Below are 11781 nucleotides of genomic sequence, written 5' to 3'. Positions count from 1 at the left end.
AATTATAACAGAATTACAAATTTAACTGATTTAGTTGAACAGGATAAAGGCTTGAAGTTAAGGCCAAATAAATATGATCTCATAATAAAAGGTTTACTTTGGGGGCTCAGGGTTTTTTGTCATTAGCTAACCCAGTTCTTCAAATTCATTTAGAAGTCTAATTTATTTATTAGGGAGAAAAAGTTCTCTGTTAATGTTAATTAACTTTTAAATTAACATTTTAAGTAACTATAATGAGAGGTGGCACTGGAATAGAATAGAATAGAATAGTACTTTACTGTTATGTACATGTATAACGAAATTATGGGTGCTCAACGCCAACTGTGCAGTTTCAAGCGCTGTGCAGCTACATACATCCGTACGCTTGAACATAAAGAGGTTCTTCTACAGGTGGAGTTTATATTGCAGCTACACAACATTTAATTCAGGAATAAATTTAAAAATGTTCCAAATAAGCAGTAAAATGCTGTAAATTTAGAATTCAGATGAAAACTTGAAAGATAAAACAGCAAAAATAAATGCATTCAAAGTGATGCGGCCGCTGCACGGGTCTGTTGTGGTGAAGAGTGTAAAAGCGAAGCTCTCAATTTACCGGTTGATCTACGTCCCTACCCTCACCTATGGCCACGAGCTGTGGGTAGTGACCGAAAGAACGAGATCCCGGATACAAGCGGTGGAACTGGGTTTCCTCCGAAGGGTGGCTGGCCTCTCCCTTAGAGATAGGGTGAGAAGTTCAGCCATCCGGGACGGGCTCAGAGTAGAGCCGCTGCTCCTCCACATCAAAAGGAGCCAGCTGAGGTGGTTCAGGCATCTGACAAGGATGCCTCCTGGGCGCCTGCTGGGTGAGGTGTTCCGGGCATGTCCCACCGGGAGGAGGCCCCGGGGCAGACCCAGGACATGCTGGAGAGCTTATATCTCTCAGCTGGCCTGGGATCGCCTTGGTATTTCCTCGGATAAGCTAGAGGAGGTGGCTGGGGAGAGGGAGGTCTGAGCTTCTCTTCTTAGGGAAACAGCTGCCAATAATCATGCAATAAAAACTTTAATGAACATATATATTTATACTATGTGGCTCTTTTGTTTATGTTTATATTTAAATATAAAATGGATTTAATGCTACACCACACCCACTGTTGTTAAGCAACTGAATTTTCTCACCTTATTTCCATGCACAGTTCCAAACTATATCAACTTAAATGTTTACTGGAATTTAATGGATATAAGCCAAATTCACCCCGTAGTTACAAGCTGCTGACATCTACTTAAAGTGTCCAAAAGTACAAGGTGTGAAGTCGTCCACTAAATGGAAAACTGGAGAAAACTCCCTGACAAATATAAACCAGCTGAAGGCTCAGGATTAAAGATTTTAGGCACCTTGAGTTGATTGCGTTTGTGGTTTTGTGCTATATGAATAACATTGAAGTGAATAGAATAGACTGAGATATTTCTTAAAATCTTTTCTGAACGTATTCAATGAGAGTGACTTGAGACGGACCTGTCGCATAATCGCTAAGGATGTAGGATCAAACTGGTGGATAGCTAGATATCCCTGTGAGCTGCCATTACTCAGATTGAGTTTGTTGGATGGACGGACTGAAGATGGAGTGACAGTCTGCTCCCAAACCTGGTGTGTCTGGAACACATTTTCTTTAAACAGTGGTACTTGAAGAAGTATGCAGCATTTTAAGAAAGCAGTGACCTCTGTAGGAGAGGACAATGTACCATCACATGTATCCAAGTATTCAACTGTTTTGCAGGCCAGAAAAAGCTTCTAAGGTGACTGTGAATACAAAGCCACAGCACTGAGTGAATCATGCCCTCTCCTTTTCCATAGATGACTCAAAGCCAGTGAGACCTTGCCGCCTGGGTCATGTTGTTTTCTGCGACTCCTTGTTTCCCAAAGGTTGGTACGATGTATGAAGCAGCAAAAGTTAAAACAAAGGGAAATTAATGGAAAATCAGAAATAAATGTAGTGCAGAAAATTGACTTGGGCAACAATGTGCATGAGTTCCAGGTTTTTGTGAAGGTTGATGCTTTGACAGTGGAAGTGTGTGGTTTCCTGTTCTGTATATTTTCAGAGGGTATAAGCAGGATACCAGCAGATCGGATCAGAGATGGAGGCCTTAATCACAAATCTTGCTTTGGGAAAACGGCGTACCTACATTGTCATCATTGTGATCTTTACCATATCTGTTTTATTTAGCGGCAACTTTGAATGCACTTGCAAATCACAAGTGTCTGACTGCAGCATTTACATGTTTCTGACTTCTATAATAATATTTATCTTAATGCTGTGGACCAGCAACTCCTTTCAGAGAGTCTCTAGATTCACATGTGATGGTACATGTGACTCTAAATGCTGCAGGTTTTGTGATTCTTTTCTCCGTCACTTTTTAAAGGCATCTTTGGTTAGTGTGCTGTGGGCTGCGTATCTGTTTTTCAGTGGAGACTGGTATGTCTGCTGTATGAGCCATCTCTCTAACAGAACAGACGAGGCACAGTTACCCTGCAAAGACAAGTGGAAGCTCACTATTGAGGCGTGACTACGCATCACTGAGCTGAACAACGAGTCCAGGGTTAGTGGTTTTTTCTTCCTTATTCATATGTTTTAACCTGTCATATTAACACAACAATATGAATGCATTTTGTGTTTCTTTTTCAGAGATATGGCTATTTTTTGCTCATGTTTGTCAATGGTGCAACAGCACTGATATCACTGATTAACTGGAGAAAATGCTGTAAAAAAAATATCAAGTCGCTTTGACAGAAGAAAAACTTATTACAAACTGATTTTGGAGGAGGAGGGTACGGTGCGGAAAGAACTTTTAAGGAAAAAGGCAAAAGAAAAGCTGACTGATTTACTGAAGACAATGATCGAGGATGAACAATGGGAAAAATGTTTCAATGCTGCAGAAGAACTGATTAAAAGGGAAGAGAACTCACCATATGAACTGGAGGAGGCCAGAACAGTACAATTTCAGGTAAACACACTTTAGTCCATTTTTTACAGCACAAAACAAATGATAAAACGCAAAGTGGTGTATAAGTGTTTGGTATTTTATAAACTTTCCTCCAGAAATCTGAGTTAGTAATTGGTTACAGGATTCTCAATGCAGTAATCCATACTTTTGATGAAATTTTACCACAGAAACATCATTGGAATCAGAGAAATAGCACTGTGTTGGTTTAAATTGTATTTGTAAGATACAAATATCAGATAAATATCAGTAAAAACAGTGATGAATCTCTTTTTACTAGGATATCACTGTCACGGTTCTGGGTCATTTTGACCCAGCTTTCTGTTTCTCATGTTTTGGTGTTTTTCTAGATTATGATTTATGTTCTGATTAATCAGTGATACTGTTTTGATTATGATTATTATTTAGTAGGTTTTGGTCAGGCTCTCTCTGTCTAGTCCGTGTCTTAGTAAAGTGTGTTTTGTTTCCTGTTTTACTTTGAAGGATCATGGTCTTGTGTCTGTGAAGGTTCTCAGTCATCCAGGTCATCGTAGTCAAAGGAGTTTGTAAAGAAAAGCGTCTGGACTTCTTTAAGTTGCTTGAAGACGTTTCACCTCTCATCCGAGAAGCTTCTTCAGTTCTAAGGTCAAATGGCCGAGAGTCCCAGATTTAAACCCAGTGGGAGTATCCCCCCAAAGAGGGACAAAGGACCCCCTGGTGATCCTCTAATCACATGAGCCAAGGTGTGAAAGCGGGTGTGGGACCTAATCAGCCAGGGTTTCGGGTGAGCTCATTGTGAAACCTGGCCCCACCTTGTCATGTGAATTCCTGAGGTCAGATGGCCCAGGATGTGAGTGGGCATTAAGGCGTGGTGGTGTAGGGTCCTAATTACTCCAAGTTGACTCCCATCACCCTCTGGAACACAAACTTGGAGTAATCAGGACCCTACACCACCGGGCAGAACATGTTCCCTCTAAGCCTGAGGGAAAAAAAGAAGGAACACACACACGTAAAGGAAGCACTCAAAACATGCGGTTATCCTAACTGGGAGTTCATAAAGTCAGCAAAGAGGCACAGAAAAGAAGATCAGACACCAGTGAGGGAGGATAAGAAAGACAGACGCAACAACATTGTCATCCCCTATGTAGCCGGTGTATCAGAAAAACTCAGGAGAGTTTTCTCCAAGCACGACATCCCAGTGTACTTCAGACCCAGCAACACACTCAGACAGAAACTGGTTCACCCGAAAGACAAAACTCCAAAACACAGACTTAACAACGTGGTGTATGCTGTACAGTGCAGCGAGGAATGCCCAGACCTCTACATTGGAGAGACCAAACAGCCACTTCACAAGCGCATGGCACAACATAGAAGAGCCACCTCCACAGGACAAGACTCAGCAGTCCATCTGCATCTTAAGGATAAAGGTCACTCATTCGAGGATGCCAATGTTCACATTTTGGACAGAGAGGACAGATGGTTTGAAAGAGGAGTGAAAGAGGCCATCTATGTCCACTGTGAGCGACCATCTTTGAACAGAGGCGGTGGTTTACGACACCAACTGTCTGCCATCTATAATCCAGTTTTGAGATCCCTCCCCAGACGCCTTAATGCCCACTCACATTCTGGGCCATCTGACCTCAGGAAATCGCATGATGAGGTGGGGCCAGGTTTCACAATGAGCTCACCCGAAACCCTGGCTGATTGGGACCCACACCCGCTTTCACACCTTGGCTCATGTGATTAGAGGATCATCAGGGGGTCCTTTGTCCCTCTTTGGGGGGACACTCCCACTGGGTTTAAATCTGGGACTCTCGGCCATTTGACCTTAGAACTGAAGAAGCTTCTCGGATGAGAGGTGAAACGTCTTCAAGCAACTTAAAGAAGTCCAGACGCTTTTCTTTGCAAGCTCCTTTGACTATCATGGTCTTGTGTGATGTCAGTGTGTTCAGTTTTACTGCTCCCCTGTCTCGTTAGTCCAATTTCTCCCAGCTGTGTCTCCCTTCTGTTGCCCATTCCCTGATTACCACTCTGTGTGTATATAAGCCCTGTGTTTCTCTGTGTCAGTGTCGTGTCGTACCCTCAACTCGCTGTGTGTTTGTTATGTCCGGTCCTCCAGCACCTCTGTTCAAGGTCTTGTTTCGTTTTTGCTTTGCTTTTGTGAGTTTTATTTTATGAAGGGTTTGTCCAGCATTAAAGCTGCGTTTTCAGTTTAAATCCAGTCTCCAAGAGTCCTGCATTTTGGGTCCACCACTTCTGCCTGCCTGCCACACAGCCAACCATGACAATCTCCTCCAGTGTGCACATCAAACATCCACTAAATTGTACATATATACATATATATATATGTATATATACACATACATACAAACACCCATCTCGCCCCTGCGGGCGGTTTATCCTTCAAGCTCGGGTCCTCTACCAGAGGCCTGGGAGCTTGAGGGTCCTGCGCAGTATCTTAGCTGTTCCCAGGACTGCGCTCTTCTGGACAGAGATCTCCGATGTTGTTCCCGGGATCTGCTGGAGCCACTCGCCTAGCTTGGGAGTCACCGCACCTAGTGCTCCGATTACCACAGGGACCACCGTTACCTTCACCCTCCACATCCTCTCGAGCTCTTCTCTGAGCCCTTGGTATTTCTCCAGCTTCTCGTGTTCCTTCTTCCTGATATTGCTGTCATTCGGAACCGCTACATCGATCACTACGGCCGTGTGTGTGTGTGTGTGTGTGTGTGTGTGTGTGTGTGTGTGTGTGTGTGTGTATATATATATATATACACACACACACATACACACAGAGAGAATCCATCCGATTTGCTAAATTCCGATGTTCCAATCACTTCCATGGCCACAGATTTAAAATCAAACACCTAGTCATGGAGACTACTTCTTTAAATATTTGTGAAAGAATGGATCACTCTCTGGAGGTCACAAACTTCCTGAATCAGTCACTACAGACCTTCAGATTAGCTCAATAACAGTACACAGAGAACTTCATGGAATTGGTTTCCATAGCCAAGCAGCTGCATTCAAGCCTTACATAACCAAGCACAAAGGAAAGCATTGAATGCAGTGGTGTAAAGAAAGTCACTGCTGAAGAGAAATTATAAAATAAATTATTATTATTTTATTTATCATTCACTGGCCCCGTAGTTCCAGTGAAAGGAACTCTTAATGCTTCAAGACATTTTGGACAATTTCATGCTCCAAACATTGTGGGACCAGTTTGGGTGCACCAGTGCAGAGAAGTCTTAAATGACTTAAATGAACATTATCTCTGGCTAGTATCTCTGCAATCACTTTTCTAAGGTTGAAGCACTTGCCATCTGTGTAGTAGTCACTAGAGGTCACTGCTGCCTCAACTTTTACTTTTCATCTAAGCTGTTGCTGTTCCTCACGTTTCTTTCACTATAGTTCATCATATTTTCCTGGTTTCTACAAACTGAAAAGGCCCATGTTCTAATAGTAATCGAGTTCTGATTGATTTGAAGACTTATAACCAGAGCAAATTCTAGCCTATATGTAAGGACGTGTTGGCAGATATAACAGGCAAGTAGTTTTAAGTTGGAGCAGCTGACTAATAAAGTGAACGTTGCTGGTTTGAGACTGTTCAGATGCTGGCATCTCTGAAATGAGATTCTGGTTGAACATAAACACTAAATGAACTTTTGATTAGATGGACAAGTTTTGGGCTGGCTGAGTCACTTTTGCTCACAGCTAAACCCTTCTTTCTAATGAAAATCTCTATATTTCTTTTCTTTTTCAGCACCTTCAATCATCTGATTCAGAACAAAGGCTACTGGAGATTTGAGGAGTCTGACCACATAAATCCAAAGGCATTAAGAACAGCATTTATTTTGTTTTTTTAAATTTACGTCCCTGCTTTTCATATTTGTATTAAAGAAGCCAGTAATTCAAAGACTAAAAGAACAGAGTACAAACATAAACGAATGATGTATCTCCATCTGCCACAGCTGTGCAAAAAATAAATGCACAGCACCTGGAACACAAAAATTAGAAAATTCAGAGCTACATAAATCAACAATCTTATTGTGTGAGACACCTTTTCATTTGCCACTAGTTGGGACTGAACCAGCTAATATTCATTTGCACTAAGTTGCAGGATTGCTTCCTAATTACTGATAGATTTTAGGTGGTGAGAAGACTTTCCATGCTTTTTTGCACCTCCCTTTCCTCATGTATCATTTCTCATTGTTACACAGAATGTAATTTGGATTGTTACCGACATCGGGCATTGAGAAATATATTTACTGAGAATATTGGTGACGTGTTTAATACTTATTTTACCCGCTGTGTATAATACTTGAGGTGGCAAGTAACGATGTACAAATACTTTGTTACTGTAGGCCTACTCATGGACAGTTTTCAGGCATCTGTACTTCATTTGAGTAGTTTTTTTCTGACTACTCTTTATTGTCTATTCCTTACATTTTTAAAACAGGCTCATTACTTTTGCTTTAACAGATTTGGGGGGGGGGGGGGGGGGGGGGTGATTATTTCATGTCCATAAAAAGAGATGATGTGTGTCAAAGTCCGGGGCTAAAAGTGGGACGGTGTTTTTTGTTTTTATCTTTTTTTGCCACAACACACAGTGTGTTGCTAGCTAAAGGTCCAGCTGCTGTATTTCACAGAGAGAGAAAAGAAAGAAAGCTAACTTCACTCAGAGATGGAGGAAGATAAGAAAGACAGAAGAGGAGAAGAGAGGTTAGATTTAAAGGGAAGGACTGCTCAGTAAAATTTGATAATGTCACATCTTCCTTTTTCTTTTGGAGCTCAGTTGTAGTTCAAGTTAAACCAACTATTGGAGGCGAGATGCTCCTATGTTAGCGGTATACATTTTGAGAAAAGAGAATGTACTTCTATTTGATTGATCAAAAATTGTTGAGAAGGGCCTTGGTTTAGACTTTAGCCCCCCTTACTGGAGGATAGGTTGCGCTCTTCTCCTCCTCCATCAGTTACAGCTTCATCTTGGAATGGACACATGCAACACACACTTATCCTGAACCTTTTTCATGCACCTAAGGTAGCATCTATGTGTGAGAGCTACTGTTTCTTGACCTTGCTCTCGCTCCCACATTCCTGCATACAGTCTTTTACTAAGTCTGAAAACAGCTCTCAGTCATGTAAATCCCTGGGCTACGGCCCATGTCGCCTATATCAAAAACCGCCACTGACTGAAAATGTAAAGCTTACATGTAAGTCCTCATGTTTTTGATTGAGATATTGGGTCTGTATATGGGACACTGAGTAAAATATATATTGTACAGAAGGTCTGAACTTTTACCAACTCGGTATATTACACAGGGAAGTTGGGACAATGCCAGCAGAAACAGCTTAGATATTTTTCAGTTACTCTTCAGGAAATAAAACAAACGCTGAACATTGTTCAGTGGGAATCCTGCTGGTCTGACAAGTTTGGTTGTTTTTTTTTTTCACTTGTTTCACTATCAAGCAAAGTTAAACTCTGAGACAGGTATTTGAGGTATTTGGAATGGAGACAATCCCACTGACAAGAAAAAAGATGCACAGATTTTGCATTTTAAATCTGCAACAGCCTGTTGGGACCTTTATACTTTTTTATTTCATTTCCCTTTTTTTGCCCCTGCTTTTTACTTTCACTTCTTCTCTGGTTAGACATTTGAAAAGACTTAGTTAGATTTTGTGAAAGCTTGTGTTTAAGGTTAAAACAAACTCCTCCACAACAATATGACCAGTCACAAACTAAATGACAAGGTGGGTCATTTAGTTATATAATAAAACTTCCTGCAAAGGAACTGTCAACTAATGGTCAATACTTTGGTTATTACAGACAAACATTACTAAGATTTTTTAACAAGATGCAGAAGGCTGCCAGCATACACAGAGGTGTGTGTGCTTGTGTGTGGGGTGGGGGGTAGGGGTTGGGGATGGCGGTGTATCACAGGTGCTTGCCTTTCTGTGAAGTTAATGCATACCATTTGATAAGTACCTGAATAATGCAGACATGCTCAGACCTGTTACCTGAAACTGAATTCAAGTGTCAGTATATGTTTACATTTCACATTCCAGCTCTCATCAGATGCAAACTCTCCAGCAAAGATGCAGGACTTACTAGCAAATTTTCCCTTTAGGGAAATCAGCATTTTTGTCATTATTATTGGCAGTTTTACTTACAATGTTTTGCTTGACAGGGATATTGGCTGTGCTTGCAAAAATGTAGATTTTGACTGCTGGGTATACCTGCTTTCTCCAGCCTGTATTATATTTGTCTTAATCCTCTGCATTGACAAGAAAATGAGAACAGCCTGCCGGTATTCATGTGCATGTCCATGCTCAGGTAAAGGCTGCAGGACACAGTTCTTTGGAGTTTTATCAAGTCACACTTTGAAGGCGATTTGTGTTGGTCTGCTGTGGATGGTCTCTGTACTCATCGATGGAGACTGGTATGTTTGCTGTAAGGTGGGTCGGTCTGAACAACAAGCAAAGATGGCCTGCAAAGACAGAACCAACATCACAAGTGAGGAAAAAGAAATCATCACTGAAGAGAAAAATGTTTCCAGTGTGAGTATTTCATTCTATATTCACAGCATAAAACACTGATCTGAAGAACACCGTCATACTCTTCTTTGATGTTTCCTTCTTAGAGATTCGGCTTTGGTCTGCTCTTTTTCATCATTCTTTTGGTGGCCCTCAAGTCACTGTGTTGTTGGAGGAGATGCTTCAACAACAGAAGAACTTTTTTTGACCTGGTGATCTTGACAGAGGAGGGGAAGGTTTGGAAAGAGATTCTGAAGGAAGCAGGAAAAGAGGAGTTGACTAGAAAAATCTATAACAAAATAGCTGGACATCAGTGGAACGAATGTGATGTTGCTGCAGGAATGATTGAGAAATCTGAAGAACCAAAACTTTCTAAAGAACAACAAGAAAAATTGAGAGAACTACAGCAGGAACAAGAGTAGTTGTATTCTTGATAATTGGGCTGTTCAACTTTTAACTTCTCTGCTTTCTTCCTCTGTATGGGCCTTTTAGGATTTTGTTTTACAGTGTACTTTGAATTTTCTTTGACAGTATATATAAATATGGAGATAATGTCTTGGCATTGCTGCAGAAATGTAAATTACATTGACTTTGTAAGCTGAGTATAAAATCTTGCAGACCTTTAACTGAAACCTGTTGTACATGCTGTTGATTCAGTTATGGTTCATTTTGTTCCCACCTTATTTTTACTCTGAGCAAGGTGAATGTAATTTATGTCACAAGTTCTTTAGCTGCACATAAATCTGAGTTTAATCATTTACATCGACCTTGTTTTTATTTCTTTGCCATTCTGTACACATTTTTTTGTCAGCCCTAAAATAAAATACAATTCTATTAAATAATTTTTTTGTAATCATTGAGGTTTAACCACTACAAACAAAAGTGCTTAGAAATCCTGATTTACCATATCAGGCACTATAAAGCACATTTAATCATGTCTTTTGTGCATTACAAACTAGGACATATGTGCTTGCTCTGCCTTTGCTTTAATGGCAGCACAAGCCTGTGCAGGTCTGACATTGTGCCAACATGTTCTGACACGGTTCCAACGGTTCATTGCACATTAACAGTGTTTCTCTTTCCTCACTATGGAGATCTGGTCCAAAATCCAAATTTAAAAAAAAAAAAAACCTATATAAAAGTGTGTGTGTGTGTGTGTGTGTGTGTGTCAAAATGTTGAATTCTGAAAGGAAAACTGTCACAATTATGCAATATGGACATCCACAAAAATATCCTGTAGGTTTTCCACAACTTTCAGCTGCAAAACAAGCAATGCACCTATTTAATACTTCCTCATTTAAAAGAGAGGTGAAAATTAAAGAGACTCTAGTAAACCAGGCCTTGGTATTTAGAGAGGGTTAATGGACAAACTGGTGATGGTTTATCAACTGCAGACAGTAGTGGTGGACAACCAGGGGAAGATGGGCGTAGTGATAGATGTAGGGACAACGAATGACAGCAGCACCAGCTAGAAGGATCACAAGAAGCAGGAGGAGTACCAAGGGCAGAGGAGCTTAAGAAGATGTAAGGGGTGGAGGCAACCTGTAGTCCCAGTAGTAATCGGAGCACTCAGTGCAGTTGCCCTTAAACTGGACGAGTGACATCAGCATTCCCAGGAACACCATCCGAGACCTTTGTCCAGAAGAGCGCAGTCCTGCGAATGGCTTTAGATACTGCGCAGCACCCTCAAGCTCCCAGGTCTTTGGTAGAGGACCCCAGCTTGAGACCTGTTTAAGTGAGGGGGAAAAAAGAGTGTGCAGTCTTGGCTTCATGAACAAACCCAAAAATATTGACAAATTCACACACACACACTTTATTACTTTGTTACTTTTTAAAAAATCCTTTTTTTAGTTTCTGTATACCTGACCTCGTGTGCCTGCTCTGTTTTTTGTTCTTTGAATTCCTGCATTTGAATCAAATTAATTTTCCCTATAATCTACACATTCTTTCAGACATTCTCATTCAGTGCAATACTTATCACAAGTTAAAATTCATGGAGCCATTCAGGAATCATTAGCAATACAATATAATACATGTTTTAATTTGCCCTTAAAAATACATCTGCAACACATTCATAGACAAAACCTGGTCTGTGCTCTGCATATGTAGCTTGTGACCTCTGATCATGTAACAGTGATCAGAGGTCATTAACTGGTCTCAGTCGTGGTGGGAATTGCTAGCCACACTCAATACAGAACAAACAGCTGCAATTACATTATAAATTAACAATAACAACGGTAGATCAACACAAGATAACTGGAATAGCTGTAATAACACTGAATGCAAAATCAA

This window comes from Pelmatolapia mariae, linkage group LG20 (genome assembly GCF_036321145.2).
Source record: "Pelmatolapia mariae isolate MD_Pm_ZW linkage group LG20, Pm_UMD_F_2, whole genome shotgun sequence".
Taxonomy (NCBI): Eukaryota; Metazoa; Chordata; class Actinopteri; order Cichliformes; family Cichlidae; genus Pelmatolapia; species Pelmatolapia mariae.
The sequence above is the reverse complement of the archived record's forward strand: the minus strand, read 5'-3'. Positions refer to the sequence as shown.